At 34.9% G+C, this 11861-nt stretch overlaps 1 long non-coding RNA gene and 1 other non-coding gene across 2 annotated transcripts; one reads left to right on the top strand and one right to left on the bottom strand.

Annotated features, from left to right (window-relative positions):
• Nucleotides 1-3952: 3952 nt before the first annotated feature.
• LOC148846897 (small nucleolar RNA SNORD36) lies at nucleotides 3953-4026 on the bottom strand. The gene has a single exon (XR_016101503.1). It is a non-coding gene; the product is annotated as a small nucleolar RNA SNORD36 (small nucleolar RNA).
• Nucleotides 4027-10884: 6858 nt separating this feature from the next.
• Nucleotides 10885-11641, top strand: LOC148846896 (uncharacterized). Its single transcript, XR_016100607.1, has 2 exons — nucleotides 10885-11228; nucleotides 11323-11641. It is a non-coding gene; the product is annotated as an uncharacterized LOC148846896 (long non-coding RNA).
• The last annotated feature ends 220 nt before the right edge of the window (nucleotides 11642-11861 follow it).

Genomic DNA, 11861 nt, shown 5'->3' with positions numbered 1-11861 from the left:
CTATTTAAATCTTACATGTTTTGATAAATGAACAAAAGAAAAGAGATACACCAAAAATTTAAAATACTGCAAAAGAAAAGAGTCTAACCAACACAACTGGATCCAATTATTATGTATTTGGATGGTGTGTTTATGTAATTAGATTTGGATTTTGCAATTTGCATCAATTAATAATAAAAAACAATAAAAATATATAAAATAAAACATTAAAAACACATAAAAATTATTGAAAATTTTGGATATATTATTACTATCATAATAAAACAAGAAGAATTCTTTTTTGTATAAATTGCAGCCATTTCCTTGCAAGTCGCAACATGAAGCGAAAGAGTAGTAGTGTAGAACATGTGCAAAAAGATCCCATCCGAATGGTGGATGCTTGAAGCATCATTACACTGCAAATATTCTTGGTTATTTCCACCTTTTTACAGTTAAAGAACCTCAAAACACTCTCATTGTGGGGAAGTTCTTTTTTTTTTTTTTTTTTATGAGTTCTTCAATAAACTGTTAACGGAGTGTCTGGCCTCAAAACCACTAGCCGGCAGAGTTTTTTTCCCCCTTAATATCCTTGTACTGAGCAGGCAGAGTTTTTTCCCCCTTAATATCCTTGTAATGTGGGGTTTCATACTAAAATTGTGTGTTTATAGAGCCACTGTGTGGACTCTCTGAATGCCATTTGCAGATCTCGTAAGGAAAAGGGCCACATGTAAAATCCGATTTTAGGCTTTTAGGCCCCATTCACTTTTCAGTAAGTTACTTACCCTGGTAAATGCGGTTATCTAGATAAATTTTTCTAGGGAAACACTTACCCGGGTAAGTGCATTTACCCATGCTTAATAAGGTAATGGCCATTTTAGCCATAAAAATATATTATTAAAAATGGCATTTTTGTCCCATTCAAGTGTTGGTAACTTTCTCCCTAGGTGGGAAAGTTATTTACCCACCTAGGAGATGGGTATACCCAAGAAAATAAACTTTCCCTGGTCCCCACATAAATCTGAAAAAAGAACATGTGATTTTTGCTCAATGGAAGCCAAAATCCCATTAACCAACTTCCCCCCTCTCAAAATCCGAAAAAAAGAATGCCCCCCTTAACTTTAGGGGAATGTGGTAGTAGCTAGAACAAAGGAAATGACTGAGAACATTCATTCACCATTCACCAATTAGCTAGAGGATGATGGTGAGATGGTCCAGGGCACAAGATGCTTATCACCATTGATGAATGATGATGCAAATCCTGTTAAAAGTGTTTTGACGGCTAATAGGATATATTAAAGCTGAAGGAATCAAACATGTGTGAATGCACCCTCCTTAGTCCTTACTTATTGCCCTTCTCCCTGAACGGAAACTTATTTTTACTTTAAACAAAAGCCCACTTCTAAAAGCGGAAAGATGTCTTCCCCGCATGAAGCCCATCAATTATCATCATTAGTGCAAGGTGAATAGATGGATGGATGTTAAAGAGGTGTAATCATGAATTCCACAGCCTAAACATCAGGTGGTCCACCGTCCACCCTCATCATCACCACGCATCATCATATCATACACTCCTTTTGTATGATTGGGTGCTCAAATATGGGCTTCTAACCTTCAGACCCAGTAACTCCGATGGGATTTAGGGTCACAATTCACTGGGCTGATGCCCAATGGTTTGGAAATTGGAATAGGATCAACCAAACAGTGAAGCACGTGGGGAGGAATAGGATGAAGACTTAAGGTGGATCAAGAATGCTTGGAAATGCTTTGATCATTCGGTTGGCTTTTGTTTCTATTTTAATAGGATTAAAGAAGTATCACATCTGCTGCTACTAGTAATTAATAGTACTGACAAATTAAAATCTGAAAGGGATTGAAAAAGTATTGGTGGCATGGCCGCGCGCCTACCAAGCTTTTGTTGCGACTGGAATGAAGAATTGTAATGGTTCTGGGTATAATTTTGTAGTTATAATTTAATATACGAAGCATATATACTTTGATCTGCTTTTGCACTCTAGTAAATCTTCGATGGGGGCAAAAGTTACCAAGTCTTTGTCAAGCTCTGGTTGGCCAATTGGTTTCATGCCCCATAAAAGGTTTTTCTCCCCCTTATTCTTCTATCTTTTGAGTTTTCTAATAATCGTGGACCAGCATCTCCAAACTAGTATTCCTTCTTTGCTTTTGAGACAATTATTTGAGTGAAATTCGGAATCTAGATGGGCTTGCATTCTTTTCTCTTTTTTCTTTTTCTCAATAAACAAGCATATATGTCAATAAATGGATAAAAATGGCAAAAATGGAATAGCAATTAATCCTACACAGGAATGAATCTCTCTCTCTCTCTCTAAAGAGTAAAGACTAAAGCCAACTGAACTGATCCATTATCTGGAAACTTGTTCTGTTGCAACTTGCAAGAAGCCATTAATTTAGGGAGGCCAGAGAACTGGAACAGAGAAGATTTGAACTTTTAAGGGGGGGGGGGGGGGGGTTACTGGTTAGTGGGGGGATTGGAGAATTAGTGATTTAGAATTACAAGACGCATTGGTATGAGGAATTTGAATAAATGAGACTGGTTGCGGTTGAGAGAGAGAAAGAGAGAGAGCTTAAAAGGATGGACTTTCTATTCATTCTTTTGACTATTAATTACCATTAAATTATTTTACAAAAGAAAACCAATGGGAGCTAAGCCCACATTTATTCCATACGTAATGCCACCACTCAGCCCTTTGCTATATAAAGCCCGATGTACCTTCCCTTCTTCAGCATCAAATCCAGTGTCTCTCTCTAACGGTTTTGAGCCATGGAGAAGATAACAATAACGAGACAAGGTCTGTTAATTTTGGTGGTGTGATCAGGTGATGTTTATCTCTTTTCCATCGATCTGGGTCTCAAGGGAGGTGACAGAAGAGAGTGAGCACACATGGTTTTTCTTGCATGGAGGCTCATGCTCGAAGCTCTGCGTGCTCGCTCTCTATCTGTCACCACCCACCCTCCTCCGACTCGGCTCTCTCTCTCTCTTGCTTACTGCTGTTTCTATATTATTATTATTTTTTTTTATCTCTCTGTGTGTATTTAGTTGCTGCTTCATCAGCCTTGAAATAGCAACAGTTCAATCAACCGTGTATGATGTATGGTATGTTTGGAAGTTATGCCATATAGGAGATTCCGTGCTGAGAAAAATGATACCTGTTTGGTTGGATGTTTTTCTGAAAGATATTTTTTTAAAGACCATGTCTTAGAAATTGGGTGAGTACTGTTTTCTCATTTTTATACTGTCGCTAATAACAGTTTGCTGATATATATGTTGTTGAAAAATAAAAAACGCCGCCTAAATGGCAACAGTGGTCCCAAAAAATGCCGTTTCAAAAAAAAAAATGGCATACCAATGCAGCACTGTTTTCTAATGGCATCTGTTCCAAACAATCTAGATTTGTAGCCAGGACTCAGCAGGAAGACTGATATGAAGCTGAATCAAAGTGGAGGAGGAAGCCGCAGTTGTATTGTTGTAATAGTTTCGGTTTCCTGTCTCCATTCACATCTGCACAGTCTAACGTCAAAAGAATCTAAACGTCTTACATCCGTCAAAGGTTTAGCCCCAAAAAAGGTCAAATTCCATGGTATCCGAAAACTTTTGACACTTGTTGGAATCTGATCGGGCCCCCAAGCACTATCCTCTCCGCCTAATAGCTAGGGATCTAGAGTCTAATGCAAAACTGAAAACTCTTTATTTGTTAATTAACAACTAGAGATAAATATATTGGGGGCAACCACCTATCACCGACACCTATACATCGTCCTTTGTTTATGCCTTGTTCAACTTGGAGTTAGTTTATATTTGCTATCCAAAAGGTGTTCAGCTTGACTGGGAAATCCTGACAAATGATTGGTTGAACTGTGCATGTGTTATGCCATTCGCCTTTTTCCTAATAACTTTTTATATATATCTTCTTGGGTCCTCTATGTTTATGATGGCCTCAGCCCTCGGTCTCAAAAGGTTAATTATTTGTACATCAATATCATTCACAGAAACTGATTCTAACATCATTGAGCAAAACTCTGTATCTCTCGTGTGAAATTTTGCAGTATAGTTGCACACGGGGCGGAATCCTCCAAGGAATTAATACTTTTGAAGCGCTATAGCTATCTAGAGATGAAGTAGATTCTTCTTCTCCAGACCCACAACTCAGCTTGCGTTTACAGAACGAAACAGAAGTTGGTTGGAACTGGAAGAAGTGGTGCATTTCAGTTCCATGATCCATGTGAAAGTTTAATTTGTCATATATTTTCACCTTCAAGATATGCCTGAAGATCATCTGTATTTGATCAGATTAATGTGCAATATTCAGATCTCTCTCTCTCACTACGTTTGAGAAGTAGTTTATGATTCAAGACTCCAAATGAACTCTGCAAAACAGATTCATCAATTTGTTTGCCAATTCATTAAAATAAATGTCGGGGTAGGCGTGTCGCTTTAATTAGTTTAGCCCAGTTATCACCGTCTCAAGTGATGCAGACTTCCGAACTAGGGTTGTCAATATTTCGGATTGCATAAAAATCCAATCCGAATTTTCTCCTCACAACATCCTCACAACATCCTCACACTACATCACAGCCGTGCATCCACGACAAATTACATGTACCGGTGATATTTCCAATACACCCTTAAAGTGATATGAGGTTGGTGTGAGGAGATTCTGTTGAGAAGCAAATCCGGTCTCCTGAAATGGAGAGAACAATTTGCCAAGACAATGACATCAACATGCCATGTAATCTTTTTATACTATATTCTAAAATAAATTCCAATTAGAATTTTGGGATTTTTTTCGAATTAGTTAAAACTATTCTCGAAATTTAAGAAAATTTTAACACAATATTGTTTATTTTTCTCTAAGGGGGTGTTCATTTTTGGGATTTTGAGGGAGGGAAAATTGGTCAATGGGACAACCAAGAATCCTATGTTCTTTTTTTCAGATTTATGTGGGGACTAGGGAAAGTTTATTTTCCTTGATATAACCATCTCTTAGGTGGATGAATTAACTTTCCCATTTAGGGAAAATTTGCCTAAACTTTAATGAGACAAATATGCCATTTTGATAATGAAATTTTTATGGCTAAAATGGTTATTATTATATTTACTTAAGAAATAAAAGAACATGGGTAAATGCACTTACCCATATACCCAGTTAAATCCATTTACTTGGATAAATAATTTACTGAAAAGCGAACGAGCCTAAATGTACATGTTATGATGGTGTTTCTTTTCCCCAAATCTAAATACAATGAACAAAAATACCCTTTTACAAACAAACTTTGTTTGGATCGCTTACTTTGCTCGCCTGTCTTGGTTCTGACAAAACCCCTCCTTTTTACTAGTTTTAATTTTTCATCATTTATAAATTTTATTATATTGAAAAGTATAATATTAATATAAATCAAATAAAATTATTTTGATTTTTCATCAATGGGACAACCAAGAAACCTATGTTCTTTTTTTTCAGATTTATGTGGGGACTAGGGAAAGTTTATTTTCCTTGATATAACCATCTCTTAGGTGGATGAATTAACTTTCCCATTTAGGGAAAATTTGCCTAAACTTTAATGAGACAAAAATGCCATTTTGATAATGAAATTTTTATGGCTAAAATGGTTATTATTATATTTGCTTAAGAAATAAAAGAACATGGGTAAATGCACTTACCCATATACCCAGTTAAATGCATTTACTTGGATAAGTAACTTACTGAAAAGCGAACGGGCCTAAATGTACATGTTATGATGGTGTTTCTTTTCCCCAAATCTAAATACAATGAACAAAAATACCCTTTTACAAACAAACTTTGTTTGGATCGCTTGCTTTGCTCGCCTGTCTTGGTTCTGACAAAACCCCTCCTTTTTACTAGTTTTAATTTTTCATCATTTATAAATTTTATTATATTGAAAAATATTATATATATATATATATATATATAAATCAAATAAAACTATTTTTATTTAGGAAAAGAACATGTTATAAATGCAAAAAATAAAAAAAAAATCACATTAGAAGTTCACATAATTAAATAAAAAATAAATATATAACTTAACTATGAAAATTTGCAAATTAAATAAATGGATAATTTTATTTAGATTATTGCCATAAAATACATGACTAATTTTAAGACAAAAAAGAATATAAATATATTCTTAATGCATACGATACTATAAATAATTTTGGTAGGTATGTATATAATAACTAATTTAGATAAATGGAATTATAAGCATAAAATAAAATAAAATTTAAAAAGCACAAGTCCCGTATTCAAAAATATAAACAGAATTATATTTTCTTTATATATATAATAAAAAGAAGATATTTAAGTTGTTTATAATATGAAATTAATTGTATACTTGTATACATACATACATAAACATATAAAAAATTATGTTTATACTTTATACTTACCGCCTAACGTCTTCGGCACCCAACCGCCTTGACTCCACCTTTAGCTTTTTAAAACCTCAATTGCTTTCAACCATTTTAAAAAATTGCGCTCCTTCTAAATGGAATCTAAATGTAACATTAGGAAAATTTATTATACCAGCCTGTGCATCCCTCATGTCTATCTATTCTATTAAATACTAAAATAAAGTAATTGAAAATGATGCCAATTCGCTTAGTGGAGATTCTTGGAATAAAATTCTGTTGCCATCAGGGTTGGAGGGCTAGGGATAGGGGGATGGGTTACCCCTGTTGTATTCCATGAAGCTAACGGATAAAAAACCAATTATGAAGCAAGTTTTATATGTTTAGAATTGTATGTTATTTTATTTTAATAGTTGCAAAACTTTTCTTTATTGTTGTATTTAATATATTATATGGAGGTTATCTATTTCAATCCAATAATACTTTATATAAACCTTATCCAATCTACATAAACTTAATGGTTGTCGAAATCCATTGTATCATATTCGGATTGGATTGAATCGAAATTCAATCCATTGACAGCCTTAGATGGGTCTCCCACCTATGAGAATGCCCCTGATTTTTATCAATGGAACACAATGCAAATAAAAATGCAGGACCATGAATGAACTAAAAATGCTAACGGAATCTTTACTTGAGGCCAACACAAACACATAGGGATCTTAAGAAGAATAATTGATTGAATGGTGACACAAATTAAGGGGACATTGGGCAGATGTTGGGAGTGTTACATATTTTCACCAATGTAAGAAGTTTATTTTGTGGACCTGGTTTAGTAGGGTCAGATCAGAACTAGAGCGATTGTATCATATTGAATAAGGATTGGAGACATTTTGGAGCCACGTAAAATGAAATAATTTCTTTTATTTGGGTTCGTCCACGCTGATACCATAATATCACCATGTAAGTTCTTCATGGAGGGCTAGCTAGAATTAAAAAGACTTATTTGCTTGGACACCCATAAACCGTTCAGGAAATTGATTCTGTTTTACATCGGATCAAATTTTTGTCAAAAATTGTTGACTTGGTCAATGATTTGTTAACTGAATAGTAAAACTGTTAATTCATTTGATTCGGACAATAGTTTTTTGTTATTTTTTGTTTTATTTATTTTTTATTTTTAAATTGCAATGGGGAATCTGTTTGGACGAGACGGTTAAACCCTTGACCCAGAAATCGGTGGTCAAAGTGGTTTTGGTTTCCTGTTAGTTTTTAAAACATTGAACTGCTTAATTGACTTTAGGTTAGAAACCATTTATATTTCTGTTTGGAATGTTCATGCATGTGACCTTTTAAAATTTATTAATTTTTTTTTTATTCCAAAAACATCTTCTATAGACCAAGTTGTAATATGGAGGAGGTTTTGTTTGTGGGTTCAACTATGATATGGAAAAGATATGATATCCTAAAAATAACTGACCAATAAATTGGAGTCATAAACTTTGTATCTAATAAGGTGTTATTTATCAAAATTTATGAATGGGTTTTGATTGGTCAAAACTCTTTCTATACCACATCTTTCTCGCATCATAGATTTTTCCTTTGTTTTATAAAAGGTTGTTATGAGAATTGCAAGTAGACCTGTTCATGGGCCGGGCCAGGTTGGGTTCAGGCCAGGATTTGCCTCTTTATCAACAGAAAATGTCTAGGCCTGAGCCCGAACCCATCCCTTATATAAGGCCCAAAGCCTAAGCCTGAATCCCGATCTGCACATAAAATGCTCTATTTTGTGTAATTTAATAAACTAATATTATATTAATTTGGTAGTAATTTAATAAATTAATACATTAACTCATATTTCATGAATAATAAGTTAATATTTGATAATAATTTTATAAATAAATACATATTATATTTATTAAATATAAATAATGTATATTTTTATTATATGTAATAGTATTGGGCCGGGCATATTTGAGAAAGCTTGAACCCGACCCAAAAAAATAATTGAGCCTGGTATTTAAATCCCGAGCCCAAACCTGCGAGCCTAAAATTTTGTCCAACCCAAAAAATCAGGCCAGACCGGACTAATCTGTTAGATTACCCTACCCATGAACGGGTCTAACTGCAAGGGATATGTTTTGAAATATGTAACCATGGACCTATGCCCTTTTACATTTTCTACTAAATGACCTTTTTCCAGATAGACTTATAAACGGTTCTTGATGAAGGGTTGATAAGTAAAGTGGTTGCAACTTGCAAACCGTAAGGGTGTTCTAATGAACACAAATTGTAGGATAGGTTTTACTAGTATGGGGGGGTCTGGGTAAGTGGCCCCATTGGTCACCTCTCCATAGTTAATAACTTAGTATCATTTGGACTAGCGAAGCTGCCAAGATGAAACCTCCAAGTGGAGTCCCTCCTGCTGTCGGCCATGAGGTGGGCTGCCTTGTTGGCGGACCTCTGAGCTAGCATAGGAAATGTGTCCCAGTAGGGCCAAGATGTCAAAGGAATTTGGGAATAAGGTAGAGAATCTCTTTGTCCACATACTACATTTCGTGACATCACCACCATAGCATTAGATTCGACCTCCAAATTGATAAACACCATGCGATAGCCACGCCCATGAGTGATGAGTCCCACATGGATACTCATAGATTCCACTGTTCTAGGTAGCAAAATGTCATTTAACCCATAGGGGGTGCTTGGTACAGTGGTATTGTGTTGCCATTACAGTATGGTTTTTGAATTGCTGTTGATTCGGATGGTTGTACCGCTTGGGGACCGTTCAGGAATGAAATCGGTTTTGTTTTATTCTAAATCTAGTTTTTGTCAAAAATCATTGAATTGATCCATGACTCTTGTACAGTCGAATTGTCAATCTGTTCAGTAGTTTTGGCCATTTTTATTTTAATTATTTTTTTTTTATTTTAAAATTTTTGTCAGAGTGGGCCATCTGTTCAAACCGTCAACCTAGAAACCAGTGGCTAAAACAGTTTTGATTCCAGATCATTTTTTAAAACATTGGTATTGGATAGAAAGATTTTTCACATCATATATCAATGCCATTTCAACTAGAAAATACATATGTACGAGAAACATCAAATGTGATGTTTTAGTAGGGGTGTCCATGAAAAACTGAAAAACCGAAAAACCAAACCGATCGGTTCGGAATTTTTGAAAAACCGAAGGACTAGTTCGGTTTTCGGTTAACTTACAAAAAAATTGTCTATTAACTGAACTGACCGATATATAAAATTTATATGTTTATTTTATAATATTTTTAATATATGTCACATATTTTCTATGTATTATATATAAATATATATTCATTATATATATAAATATATACTTATATTATATTTATAATGATCTATTTATAAATATATTATATATTATATATTATTTATAATATAATATTCAATATATTTATATAATATATATTATAAATATAAAAAACCGAAAAACCAAAGAATTGAACCGGTCAAAAATCGAAACCGGTGGTACCGGTTTGGTTTTGGTTTGGCAAAATGAAAAAAACTGGTACCACCAGTTTGATTTACAAAAAAAAAAAGGCCAAGGTTCGATTAACCGAACCATGAACACCTCTATTTTTTAAATAGAAATAGCAGTTTTTATTGATCAGCTCAAAACATTTTAAACCAATTGATGATGGTTCAATTGGGGGATGGGTTATCCTCCTTGTGTAGCCCCATGAAGGCAATAAAAAAATCATTTCCAAAACATTTCAAGTAAATAAAAAAAAAAACTCTTTCGCACAAATTTGCTTTGATCGACCCAAAATGCAAGACAATGCAATACAACACCACTGTCTCCTTAATTGGCTAAACTACTGCATCATATGAAACACTACCTTTCTACAGATCTACTTCCTGATTGATGGTGCGAAACAAGAAAACAGGCAAAGTAATAAACACTATGAATAGACAAGATTTAACGTTGTTTCACATTTTGTGCCCATACATCCAAAGCAATTTCTCTATATTATCATCTAGAAATACGGCAAATTGGAATTCTAGTTTTTAGTTATGTAAACAGGATGAACTTCTAAACTACCTCCGGCTCGAGAAATTAATTAAGAAAAGCCAGTTTTTCTTAAGGCCCATTACTCCTAAGCTAATCATTGATGTCAGGCTCATTAATTTCAGGTTTGTGCCCATTCTTTTCTTTTCTTTTCTTTTCTTTTTTTCTCTTTCATTTTGTCTTTTTGTGAGGCGTGTATGAGGCACCCGAGGCATTTGTCTCTAACAAGTCTCATGCAATAGATATATGATATGTACGCCTCAGACGCATCAACACGTCTGGCCTACACTTCAAGGCGTTTTGGGGAGGACTTGGATTTATCGCCCATGAGTTGTTCCCACATCCATACCCACAGAACATTGCAACTGTATATTGAAAGAACAAGGTTTAATTGAATATTTTGACTGTTCAACAGGCTGCGGAATCAATGATAAGGTTCCAGGGTCATGTATTTTATTACTGGTGAGAAATCTCATCATTAATTCCACAGCCCGCTGAACAGCCAAACCGTTCAACTAATCCAAATTAAAATTGAGAATATCTGTTATCATTCATGGGCACAAGGATAGTGTTCTTTGAGTAGAGACATAAGAACAATTTGTTGGTTACAGATCCGGAGTGTTTTGGCAACACCCCACATACCTTTTTGTTGTGCATCTTCTCTTGGTTCCCCAGTTCAGGTACATAGGAACGAACTCGATGGAGTGAGTGTTGGCTACTTACAGGAGGTGGAGAAGGGGGCTGTGGTTTTTCTCTGGAAATGGAATGGTCATGGTCGTGGAGGCGGAGGAGAGAGATAGGAAAGGTAAGTAAGATTGTGATGTGGCTTCTGTTCATGTCATCTTATCTTATTCTGAAAAAAATAACAAAAAAAACCATACCCTGGTTGTCTCCTCCAGCGCAACAAGAGGTCTTCTCTGGCAGCGGTTGAGTTAAAAACAGGGGGTATCAGCAGCAGATGCGATTTATTCCAGCGGTGTTTTTTTCAAAATACACGGAGAAGATATTCTTTCGACGCTGTCTGGTGTGTGATTCGTCGATTTCAAGTTTTCAGGCGTTGTTTCCATTTGACATCACTGACAGAAGGAACTGGTTTCTTCAGAACTTCAGGTCACATAGTGGGTGAACAGTGATTCCTACTTACAAATTGCAGAGAAAGGATATTATAATTGAGGTCATTTTCGCCATTTCAAAAAATAATTCGTACATTGATCAAAATCACAGGTAAGGTGGATAGTAATATCTTTTTGCATTCTAATTGACGGTACGCCAGGTCGCAAAGTGAAAATCCGGTTATTAGATTGTGACATTTTAAACTTCGGATACTAGATTATCACTAGGCACTTATGGGAAATTTTCCCTTTTACTTAATCATTTGCATCCTTGCCAAATTCAACTACCAGTTTGAATTGCATTGGTTGACGAGTAGAACATGTGG

Source organism: Nelumbo lutea, chromosome 6 (genome assembly GCF_056320005.1).
Source record: "Nelumbo lutea isolate HS-2025 chromosome 6, American lotus-T2T, whole genome shotgun sequence".
Taxonomy (NCBI): Eukaryota; Viridiplantae; Streptophyta; class Magnoliopsida; order Proteales; family Nelumbonaceae; genus Nelumbo; species Nelumbo lutea.
The sequence above is the reverse complement of the archived record's forward strand: the minus strand, read 5'-3'. Positions and strand labels throughout refer to the sequence as shown.